The sequence below is a fragment of the Clinocottus analis genome, unplaced genomic scaffold, assembly GCF_023055335.1.
Source record: "Clinocottus analis isolate CAN_PGR_092001 unplaced genomic scaffold, fCliAna1.0.p SCAF_3, whole genome shotgun sequence".
Classification (NCBI taxonomy): domain Eukaryota; kingdom Metazoa; phylum Chordata; class Actinopteri; order Perciformes; family Cottidae; genus Clinocottus; species Clinocottus analis.
This window is the reverse complement of record NW_027176042.1, coordinates 18,110,029-18,122,155: the sequence shown is the minus strand read 5'-3', so window position 1 is coordinate 18,122,155 and position 12,127 is coordinate 18,110,029. Positions and strand designations below refer to the sequence as shown.

The following is a 12,127-nucleotide window of genomic DNA, read 5'->3' as shown; positions in this document are numbered from 1 at the left end:
AAATGGCACATGCCTGCGTGGAGCCCCAGCTGACTGAAATTTAGACTCACGCTTCCCTAAACACAGTCACAGCTGTGCAAAAATGCTCCATGCTTATTTTTAGCCGCGCTAGCAGCAGGGCCCCAGATGGCAGCGTCATTCGGTCAGTTGGTCTGCCGTCTTTGTCCGGACTCAAATATCTCAACACCTGCTGGACGGATTGACATAAAATTGTGTACAGACATTTATGTTCCCCAGAGGATGGAACACAATGAATTTGGTGATCTTGATCTTTCCTGCAGCGCTACCAGCAGCCTGTGAAACATCTGAACTGTTGCATGCTTGCTAGGATTTCCATGAAATGGGTACAAACATGCATGTTCCCCTCAGGATGACTTGTGTCACTTTAATGATCCGCCACTAAACCCGTCCACTATCCTCTACCTTTTGTTCCCATAAGGTGTGTCTTTTACACAACCTCACTTCTGCCTTCTCACACGTCACTCGTATAAATAAATCACTGGTGCAGTTGACACAGTACCGCAGCAGCAGTTATAGTTATTTCTTTGTTGATATCTTATTCCCAGCATGCGGTAGACTCAGCCTGACTCATTCACTCCACCTCTGCAGTGTGTCCGCCTGCAGCCTTTATATTTGGAAAGATCATTCCTCCTGGTCAGATACATTCTCTCTGGCATCCTGTTTTTGTTTTCATTGTCTTCTCTGCTTTCTTGCAGACACTCCAGTTCATTCCAGGGTTTCGTGGGTATGTGTGTGTGGGCGAGAGAGAGAGAGAGAGAGAGAGACAGAGAGAGAGAGAGAGAGAGAGAGAGAGAGAGAGAGAGAGAGAGAGAGAGAGAATGTGAGGAGGAAACACACACCGACAGAACGAGGCAGAGAAAACAAAAGACAGAGAGACACAGCGATAGAGAGCACAGAGGGCCCGTAAAGCAACCCGCTCTCTTCCTGCCATTGTTTCATTTCAGGGACCCACAAGAGGCTGGGTTAGTCTATGAATCCCGGTCATCAGCTTGCTCCCCCTCCCGTCGGGCCACTCCTCCTACTGCTGCTCTTTGTCTCCATGGAGACAGAGAATATGCCTGCAGATGATTGCATCCCCTGCTGAAAGGCATTCACGGAGGCAATAATACAGACAGACCTGGAAATCTGACTGTTGAAAGGGCAACACGGAGACAATAACAAGGAAATATGAATAGATTAGATAGAGGAATAAATAGAATAGAAATCTGTGTGTACACGTGTTTGCATTTTTGCCACTGCACATGGGAGTGTTTGTGTGCATGCATGCGGGACCTCATAACAAGCCTGACGAATGATTGATTGAAACCTTGTTTGCAGTAGGAACGGTATACCTGTCAGCCTCCTTTAACACTGAGCCACAGTCATAGCCAGAGAGAAACATATTTGCATGAATCAGAATAAAATGTTGATGTTCAGGATGCCTTTACATTGGCTCACACACTGACATGTGTGCATTAAGTTGGATGGATAAATTGCTGAAGGCTCTCAGCTGGTTTATTGTAGTGCCAGACCTCTGTTGTATCACTCTCTCCATCAGCACCTGAAGCCTGCACTGCTTATGTGGATTATTACGTGGAATCTAGTGGATTATACTGTGAATAGAAGCGTTTTGTTTCTGTGTAAAGACAGTATGTCATAAAGTAACATAATTATCTTCTCTTAACAACATTTCTGGTTGCAAAATCATGACAGGAAAAGGTGACCAAGCAGGAAAAATGACACGTCTCTTACCTGAAAGACAAATAAATATTACGCCCTAAAGTAAGAAAATCAATTTTTAACAGATATCTTTTTTGTATTGATGCTCCGTGTGGATGTCGATGTGCACATTAATCATTTAATACATTCAGCTGTATTCTGTCCCAGCCTGCTCGGCTACTTTATATAATTAAGGTTGAGGATATTTTCCTGCTATCAGTTTACAAAAAAAGGATTTTAACATAAGGCGGTTTGATTACATAAATTCACAGACAATGGACATTATTCAAGCAGGGCTAAAATCGCTCGCTATATTTAACCAGATTCTGCTTTAGGATTAAGCCTGATTTGACTAAGTACAAACAAAAGTATGCGTGGTGGGTGTGAGCTCAGCAGCACGAGTTCTGGTGACGTTTGTTTGGGGAATTAAATGACAATTGTTTAAACAATTGCACAATTATTTTGAAACTGAGATTAGAATAATAACTCAATGCTCAAATCCGCTTCTTGTCAAATATTCTGCTAGTAGTCCACCAGCCCTGTGGCTGCTCTTTTCTCTTCACTCCCACGGAAGAACACAATGGTTTAGATAAATGTATCACACATATACTGTGAGCAACCGGTATGGTGTCTGCAGAAACACAATGCAACCAAATACAAAGATGCATACAAGTGTAAATCATATATACATATATTTGTTTATATATGTGTATACATATATTTTGTCACTCTGTACTTGTACATTTGTAATGACAACAGATTTGAATATAATCCAACATATATATATATATATATATATATATATATATATATATATATATATATATATATATATATATATATATATATATATATATATATATATTATACCAATAATTGCTCATTGTCACCATTGCACAACCAAGTAACAAATTCTATATTATCCATTTTAAAATGTCTGTCCATGCCAAATTGCTTATTTAAACAAAACAATTTAAAAAGCGATACTGTAACACCAGAAGAACGTCAATAACAGATATTATTTATGATACATGCACATCAAGTCACAATATTTTTGCATAACTGAAATATGCGTGTCAATTTAAAATGTTCTTCGTTGTGAATTGCATACAGAAGATTTAATAAGATGTGTGCACGTGATGTTCTGCACGTTCAGTTTATAGTCAGCATTAACGCGGTGCATGAAGGCATCATGGTGCAGTCAAAGGCAGTGCTGCAGTTCCTGCGTCCTCCCTCATTCAGCAGCCCATAATGGCTGTTGCTCAGGTTCCGAGGTAAGTAGAAACTGTATAAGTGGGCTTCAACCCTCTGAGCCCCTTTGTTGTTCATGTGTGTGGAGTAACACCACACCAGCGCCACCCTGTGTCATCATGTGGGAACTACAGAAAAGTCCGCACGTCAACAATTTGTAGTCCATAGGACATTCATAAACTACAGGATGTGAAGACACACACAGACGGTTAAGTGTTAATGGCACACTACATGATAATGGCAACTGTCATTTGATTATTTTTTTTAATCAGTGTTTCAAAAATTGGATGTGTAATTGACTAATATGGCCACCAGAGGGAGATCTTATCCTTCTGTAAAAATGAGCATGAACGGCATCATTTTGTTGCTTAACTTAACTAGCAATTTCCTGCAATAACGTGTTTCGGCATTAAGCGTCTCCATATAATCTAAATAGATGTAGGGATTTACAGTATATTGATATAACATTATGGGGTTTCTCTTGATCTATCCTGGAGAGATTCAACTGCTTTTGATCAAGTGTTTGCCCATGACTTGTTCCAAGTTCAGCTGTTCACACTCTGGAGTCTTACACAGTATCTCATGTGCAAACTGGCTGATTTTTGATCTCACTAAAGGCTCTGCTTGACTGCAAACGCATGTTTAAGGTGCAGCAATGACTTGCAGGAACATCTGCGGAGGGAACGAGTGCACCAGATTTCTGGAGTGTCTGGGAATGACTGCCTTGCTTGAGGGAATTTAAAGAGTTGGTTGGTATGTCTAGGGATTATACAGTGATTTTTTTTTCATTCTTATTTTATAGCATTATATGGTCAGAACTGTGAGGTATGCTTCATTCACATTTCATTGGTCTTCAAAGAGTTAGAAAAAAGTTTTCTGCACCATCAGTGTCTGCAAACCTCGATGGAGCTCCCACAGAAGCTTTGCTGCAGTCAGACCGCAGTATGCCTCCAGCAGAGTGAATTGCCCCTCTGCTGTTGTTATTGGTGGGGGTTTTATAATGTGGAAACCTGCGGTGTCAATTTTGTGCACACAGAAATAGGAAACTTTTGCACCGTAACCGCCAACATTGTTGAGAGTCCTTGGTTATGCTCTTTGCACAGATGATGTCTCAATAGGCTCAATAATACATTCAATATGACAGCGACACAATGCCAAGAAGAAGAGAAAGAGGCAAGAAGAGAAATTCTTTATAATGTTGTGACTTCAGTTGAAAGAAAATGCCACTGTGTTGCCAAAGAGGAGTCACAGTATAATCTGGTTTACTGTCAAATCCTCCAAAAGAACGCTCAGACCTGGAGGTTTGATTTCCGAGCTGCATTATTGTTCCTCTCAGCGTGACGTGTGACTGGTAATCATTGGCTGCTGTGACAGGATGGAGGGGAGCTTGATCCTCTGTTTGCAAAATCTGACTGATGCAGGATGAATATCCTGTGTGCATAGATGGGAAACACATCTACTCTTTAAGTGTAGGCCTATAAGAACAATTATTATACTACTTTACACCAAAAAAGGGACAAGCATATACTTTTCACTTTGGTAGATTAATATGTAGTGAAGTCACTTCTGAGATTAAGATTTGACATGGAATAACACAGGGTACATTTATAAAATACAAAGATAAACCCAGTAGTTTACAACCTTTAAAAAAAAGATGTTTCGTCATGTTTCAGATAGCTAGGAGTTAAAGAAGTTTCACATCAGAGACATTTCCCCTCTAAAGGGCACACATGGTTTCATTCAAATAGTTGTTGAAGCTTCAATGAGGTGAATGTGTCCAATATGTTGCAAAGAAAAACAAAGATTAAATCCATAAGTGAAATGAAAGTACATGTGGGTAGCAGAACTTTGGTTTGTCCTTTTTGATATCTCATTCAACAATTTACGAATCCCCAGATTTATTTTGTGACCTTTCACATATCATGTGCTGTATAGTTAAAACCAGCTCCAACTCAACTTCCTACAGTAAAATGATACTTGATTATACAATACACACACACACACACACACACACACATATATATATATATATATATATATATATATATATATATATATATATATATATATATATATATATATATATATATATATATATATAAGTATGTATTTGTACGTAATATATACAATCTAATAATATCCTAATCAGTGGCCTTTTTCTGCTGAACCTTCGATACTTGAAGTACACTCGATAACACTTCTGTACCTTTAGTTTTACCATTGTATGGTTACATGGTTGTACGTTTACTAACTTTTAGTAAGCAAAGTACTTCTTACTCATACTTCTTCTAATAGTTTGACTGTACCACTAATACTTGAGTAATTTTACATTTTAGTATTACCATGTAAAGCTAGAGTTGGTTATATTTGTTGCAATTCTCTTTGCAATTTACTTTATTCAACTTGCAAATAAGAAGTCTTTGCAGGGATGGAAAAGGTAAATGGTGTCGGCTGTCAGGGCTCAGAGGGGTCGTCTCTCCTGGGAACAACAGCATTTACCAAAAGCAGAGGAATTTGAATGAACTGTGAAGGACGACATAATTGTTTGCAACTGATCTCTGGTTCATGATTACTCTCACAGACTGCAATGCTGGGTGATAGGAAACGTGTTTTTATGACTATTCAAATGGGTCAAAACGGCTTTGCAGAATGCGTGTATGAAACGTTTGAAATGAAATCCCCACATTCACTTCATCCAGACTGCTCTAACTCGTTTGACCCTGGCTTTAAAGGGGAAAGATATTTCACTCCATGCTTTTTTCAAGTACAATTTCATCAGCCATTGACCTACAAACCTGAACACCCTTTGACTGTTATTGTTTTTTGTCTTTTCAGTCTCAAAAATAAAAAATGTGGTTTATTTCTTTTTTCACTAAACTTCTGCTGTGCAAGCGATTCTGCTGAGAGCTGAAAGGATGGTCTCATCCTTATGGCCCGAGGAAAGATAATCAACAAATATGTGCGTTTCCTGGGAGAACTTACTCCGGGTTATTTGCATATTGCTGATGTCTCAGTTGAAGGGAGGAATGGTGAATTTAGCAGCTGGAAAAAAGCCATGAAAACCCATTGAAATGTTGCTTTTGGACAGTTTTATTGTCTTTCTTGTGTTCTATTTGAACCACTTTAAGCTATTTGATTTGGTGTCCTCCACCAATTTAACACAAGTTTTCTGTGAATGCAGCGTCACTATAATCCTTGGATGTGTTTTCTGTTTTATTTGATTATAAAATGTCTGAACTGCGAGCAGTATGGAAAAGAATAGAAAAGTCTCAACAGCAAAATGTACTCAAAGTATCAAAAGTAAAATGACTCATTATTATGCAGACGTTATGCCATTATGTATTATATTATCAGAGTCTTGCTCCTGCATGATGGAATACTGTAAGCAGGATTTTCATGGTGTATCGGATAGACGTGAAACTATAACAATGCATCATATTCTGTAAACTGCTCATGTTTTGCTTGTAAAACTTTACAAAGTAACTGATGTTAGATGAATGTAGTAAAGAGTAAAATGTCTCCCTCCGAAATATAGTGGGGTGTATAGCATCTATTGATACATGTATTTCTTGAGGTTTTATCCACTTTAACAGAGAAAAAACACAGAAACTGGTGAAACGTTACATCCAGTCCAATACACAAGCACCCTCAGTGTAAAGCACACTAAGGCCTTGACGGCGATGTCCGTTCACTCAGTGCAGTTAACCACACGACGCTGGTCAATAACATAAGCTGCATGCGCACTTAAACAAAAAAGTGCCCTGCATTAATACTTAAATTGCATTGTGATGAACAGTCTGATGGATATGCACTTGATTGCAAAAAAAGAAGTAAGAAGTAGACAATAAAAGCATACTCAATCTGCTTTGATGTGCTAATATCTTAATGGGAGGACTTGGAAACTTGGTCCCGTTGCTTACAGCAGCGACTTGGCACCGGTCCAGCCTTCACCATTGAAAGAAGATCAAGATAAAGGAGAGGTTGGATCAATGCAGGGCACAACAACATGCTGTTTATTGTTAGAAGACATTCATAAAAACGTTTTCAGCATCACACAAAGAAAGATTGTCTTTCCTGCAAGGCTTCTTCAGGAGCAGCGATGCAGCAGCTCTGGATATTGTATCTATGTGTTCTCTTCTCATTAGTCACCAATAGTGTGTCTCGTTGTCTGCAGACCATTAAAACAGATGATGGAAAGTCTCTGACTCAAAAACACACTTTCAAGTTTAAAGTTTAATGATCAGATTAATCATTCTACAGTCAGCATTGTCAGGCCCGTCCTAGACAAAGTTAAAGGAATAGTCGAAGACTAAGATTGAGAAGATTTACACCAGAAGTTGGATTTATTGTAATATACAGCTAGAGAAAGAAGTTAGTTAGCTTAGCATACACACTGGAAACAAGAGGAAACAACAATTGCGTCTTTCTGAAGCACCAAAAACCCACCAACCAGTACCGTTAAAGATAACTAATTAACATGCTACCTCTTTACATGGGGTTGACTATTTCCTGGGCATCCAAGCTAGAGCTCTTTCCCCCTGTTTCTTTCCCTGTGTCTTAATGCTGAGCTAAGCTAACTGGCTGAAGGGTGTAGCTTCCTCTTTAGCATGCAAACAAGAGATTGGTATCAGTCTTTTCATCTCCTTCTTGGCAAGAATTCCCCATTGGAATTTGAAATTGGCTCAAGAATACATTTGAGTGGCATCTTGAGGGACGCTGCAACGTCCTAATCCTCATTCTTAAGTGTTACTTTGCGGTCTTTGTTGAGTCCCGCCACTCCCAACAAAAAACAACCAGCCCTTTCAGCTCTCGGGGAGAAGTGGGGCAAGTACAAATCCATAAAATATGTAAAAGGTGAAGTTTTAAGCCTACTCACCATTTCCGGCTGCCATGGGAGCGGGAAGATTAGGGTTAAGAGGAGAAAGGGGAGTGTATGAAATACTTTACTCCGTCAACCGTTACTGCTGACCCACATTCTCAGATCAGAGTGTGTTTCTGTGTTCAAATGTGATGTCCCCACTTTATCCATAGGTCTTTGTCACAGCCATGTCTCTAATATTATGTTCCGTTACAACAACATGAACCACACAGGGAGTTACGTTAGTTTTTGACGATCATGAATATGTTTCAAACGAGTGAGTGGAAGTCGGTGTAATGAGGAGGTCGGGGGAATTCACTAGATCCCCATGTGATTTTGAGGCATTGTTGTGTCGTTTGTAGACATCTTTTTTTCATTTTCACTAATAACCAAGTGGTTTTGTAGCATTTTTGTTTCAATTAGTGTTAACCAAGCTGTTAATTAATCATAATTTGTAGAAAAATATGTTCCCCTTGAAGCGTGATTGAGAGGGATGATACGTTGGAAAATCTTGAGGCACAGATCATTATCTTTGCCAAGATTATTGCAGAATGACTTCCTTACCTGTCGTGTCAAAAGTTTTGTGACGTCTTTATAATAAGATCTTTGACCTGAAGTGTTTTGAAGTGAAGTCTTTGATTATCAACATCACTGGGAATAAAATATCTTCCATCCCCGAGGAACCCTCAAGTTCAAAGTTTTTTTCATTACTCGACAATAATATCAAATGAATTATTGGATGATTGATAATTTAAAACAGAAAAGAGAAGTGAGGCCACACATTTACCAATTTAGATAGTAATACATAATTGATTTATTATATTCAATGTCTCTCTGGGGCTCCTGAAGACCTTCTACTGGCATCATGAGCTGGTCAGGGTTTTACTTCCTTCAAAAATGCATTGGCCTCTGAATCCTTTGCATTTGCAGCTTGACCAAATTGTATTGCATACTTTGTCTTACATCTGTGACCCATCTGTATCTTTTATATATATACATAAATCAAATTTTTTGCATTGTTCTTTGTTGCACGCTAGTCTATTAAGCACGGCCTGAAAAGTATGCCATCTTGCAATTCACTTTTCATATTGCATGAGCATCAGACAAATTAAACATTTAAATCGGAATTGTCAATATTCTTCCCTTGACAGAAACATAAAATCTCAAAGAGAGAGTCATTTCATCTCAAATGTTTCATTTGCCACATGAATTCCATTATCCTAATTCTAGATTAGAGATCTGCACAAGATAGTCCTAATCTTTCATAGAAAGTTCCTGAAATGCAAAGGCAACAATTCCCATTTGTAGCTTTTGCATTTTAGAAACTTTCTAAGATTAGCACTATCTTGTGCAGATCTCTGATCTAGAATTAGGATAATGGCACTTTATGTGGTGGGTGGTTGATTGCTCGAGGTATGACCACAGAAAGATAGGAGACATGGGAGAACAGACAAGAAGCAGAGAAACCAAGAAAGGGAAGGAGATGCAAGTTGGCAGAGATACAAAAAGAAAAAGAGGAAATCCCAAAGAGTGGGAGAGAAAACTGAAAGGCACTCTCTTCTAAAGTCTACTGTCCCTCCAGAGAGGCTGGGTAGACAAAGCACTGATTATATTATCAGCTTCAGTGTATTTCTGACACCTCATGAGCATTAAGACAGAAATACAACTAAATAATACATTCCTTACAAAGTCTGTAAAATAAAAATATTTGTATTTGTTTATCAGGATCAGTGTCCCAAATACTCAGCAGTTTTATTTTGAGAGCTGCAAAAACAGAGTTAGAGTTACTGAAAGACGAACCTCTGGCTCATGCTAAACAATTATTTACCAACAATGCTGAAAAAAAGAGATAATTATCTTGGTGTCTTAAACTTTGGATGAAAGTAAATAATCAACATGTGTACAGAAATATTTAGTATAACAGAAAAATATGTTGTATGTCCCATTGCATATATGTCAAAAGCAGTATGCCAAAAATAGGATGTCCTGCTGCGTCTATTCACATTTTTCAGTATACAAGCCAGCATGCTTTGCTGGCTATTCTGACCCACAATCCTTTGCCAAGAGGGTCAAAGTTCAAGGTGCATTGTTATGTTGAAGTAGTATGCCCCAACTCAATGCATACTACATGCAGCAGTACATACTAAAAGTAAAACCAAAATGTATTAGTGCGACATGGATACTTGGCCGATAAGGCTGATTCTACGGTGGCCTGGAGAGCCCAATGCACTGCAACGTAGAAAAACGTTGTCTGGCGGCAAATACAAAAAACACAACTAAATACAGAAACATGCATACAGAACACATATAAATGAGCTGCAGATGATAGAAACAGAGACAGTTTCCAAGGGGCACAAAAAAACACCACTTTTGTATAGCAGACTTCAATTACTTTATGAGCAATAAACCATGGCTACAACTACTATCTATCTATCTATCTATCTATCTATATATATATATATATATATATATATATATATATATATATAAATATATATATATATATATATATATATATATATATATAAATATATATATATATATCATTTAATTGTTTAATACATGTTTAAGTTGCAGCATGTTGATCTCTCAGGGCCACCATACAATTCTTACATCTGACCTTCAGTTGTGTCTGATTGAACGTTGATTTGACTACTTAAATTCCTCCCAATAACAACAAAACTACTACACCCACCACCACTTTGCTGTGGTGGTGGGTGTAGTGGGTGGGGGCCCCTCGGTGGTCTCGGGCACCACACAATGTGCACCCCTGTAATCCACGGTGCTCCTCAGTCTCCTCCTCCCTCTCGGCCCCGCCCTCCAGGAGTGACTTGGTGTAGAGAGAGAGAAAGAGAGAGAGAGAGAGAGCGAGAGAGAGAGAGAGAGAGAGAGAGAGAGAGAGACGCTGCAGACGCGCGCACACACACACATACACACACACACACACACACACACACACACATTCACACACACTCACACCGAGCTTCTCTCCTCAGCCCCGCTCTGTCTTTAGTAACGGGACAAGTTTAAACCTTCAGGATATCTCCACCGGGTTTCTCTCGCCTCCATGTGAACGACCCGGAGTGAGGTGAGTGCACAAATGTACATGTCACTGCTTTTTTTGGGGTGGGTTAAAACTAAACAAGGGAGGGAGAACAAGAAGAAGAAGAAGAAGAAGAAGAAGGGATTTTTTCCCCCCTCAGTGGAGGAGGAAGCGGCAGGCAGGAGGAGGAATCTCTTTTTGGAGCAGTTTTAGCTTCCTAGCTCACTTTACCGCCTTCCCAGGGTCACTACCCGCCCCGGCAACGTGCCGTTACACCGGTGAGAACCGTCGTTTCCGCTGCTTGTGATTTCGCCTCCCCGGTTGTGCGAGTAGCGGAACATCCTCCCGCGGCTGCTGCCTTCTTCTCACCGCTGCAATGTTTCACATGGCTTCTCCTACAACCGCGACTGCGCTTCCGCAGCAGACACTTCGGCCACTCGGACACAGTTTGAACCCGCCGCAGGATTAACTTTATAACGGAGCTGCTGCGACTTCGCGTGAAGCCCCGCAGCTCTCCGAGGCTGCGGAGGTGGAGGGTTTGGAGACCGAGGGAGCGGTGTTTCAACTTTTGAGTGGAAAATATGTGGAGCAAATAAGTAGCAACACATCAGTGGGTCAAAGGCTGCTGACTTTATTGGTCTGATCAATTATTGGATCCACTGTTTAACCATTGGCACTGCAATACATCATACAATAGTAAACAAGTGCTTATTTTGTTCAATCAGCTGTACACAACCTCTAACATATTTAAATTACAGTAATATGAAAATCCACACACACGAAAGGCAATAACAACATACGTTTGACATTACTTTACTGATAAAAAAATGATATATATGGTATATCAGAATCAGCTTTATTGGCCATGTGTAAGTACACATACATGGGATTTGACTCTAGTTACGCCTTGCTCTTGTCATACATAAGTCATACATAAGTTAAGTCTATAACATTTGGTCTATAAAATGCTAGAAAATTGCTCATCGCATTTTCCAGTCCAAGTTGTCGCAAATGTTTTGTCCGACCAACAATCCCAAACCATCAATGTTCGGGGTTAGGATTGTTTAAAAGAGAGATGAGCAGAAACTCCTCACATAATAAAGGACGAAGATAGTTAACTATCAAAATGTTGGCTGTTTTATCTTCTGACAACCAATCAAACCTCCTCTATAATACAGACTAGTCCCCATTAAACATCTATGAGCTCCTTTAGTACCACAATGACACCATCACGTTGCCATTTACACGCTCTGTCT

The 12,127-nt window shown here is 39.4% G+C and overlaps 1 protein-coding gene across 2 annotated transcripts in view; it reads left to right on the top strand.

Annotated features, from left to right (window-relative positions):
- Nucleotides 1-10,766: 10,766 nt before the first annotated feature.
- The window catches only part of ppp1r16b (protein phosphatase 1, regulatory subunit 16B), a 74,901-nt gene continuing 73,540 nt past the window's right edge, over nucleotides 10,767-12,127 (top strand). For both annotated transcript variants that reach the window (XM_068595234.1, XM_068595235.1), the window contains exon 1: nucleotides 10,767-10,916. The gene's annotated coding sequence lies outside the window, so the exon portion shown is untranslated. The remainder of the gene's footprint in view (nucleotides 10,917-12,127) is intronic.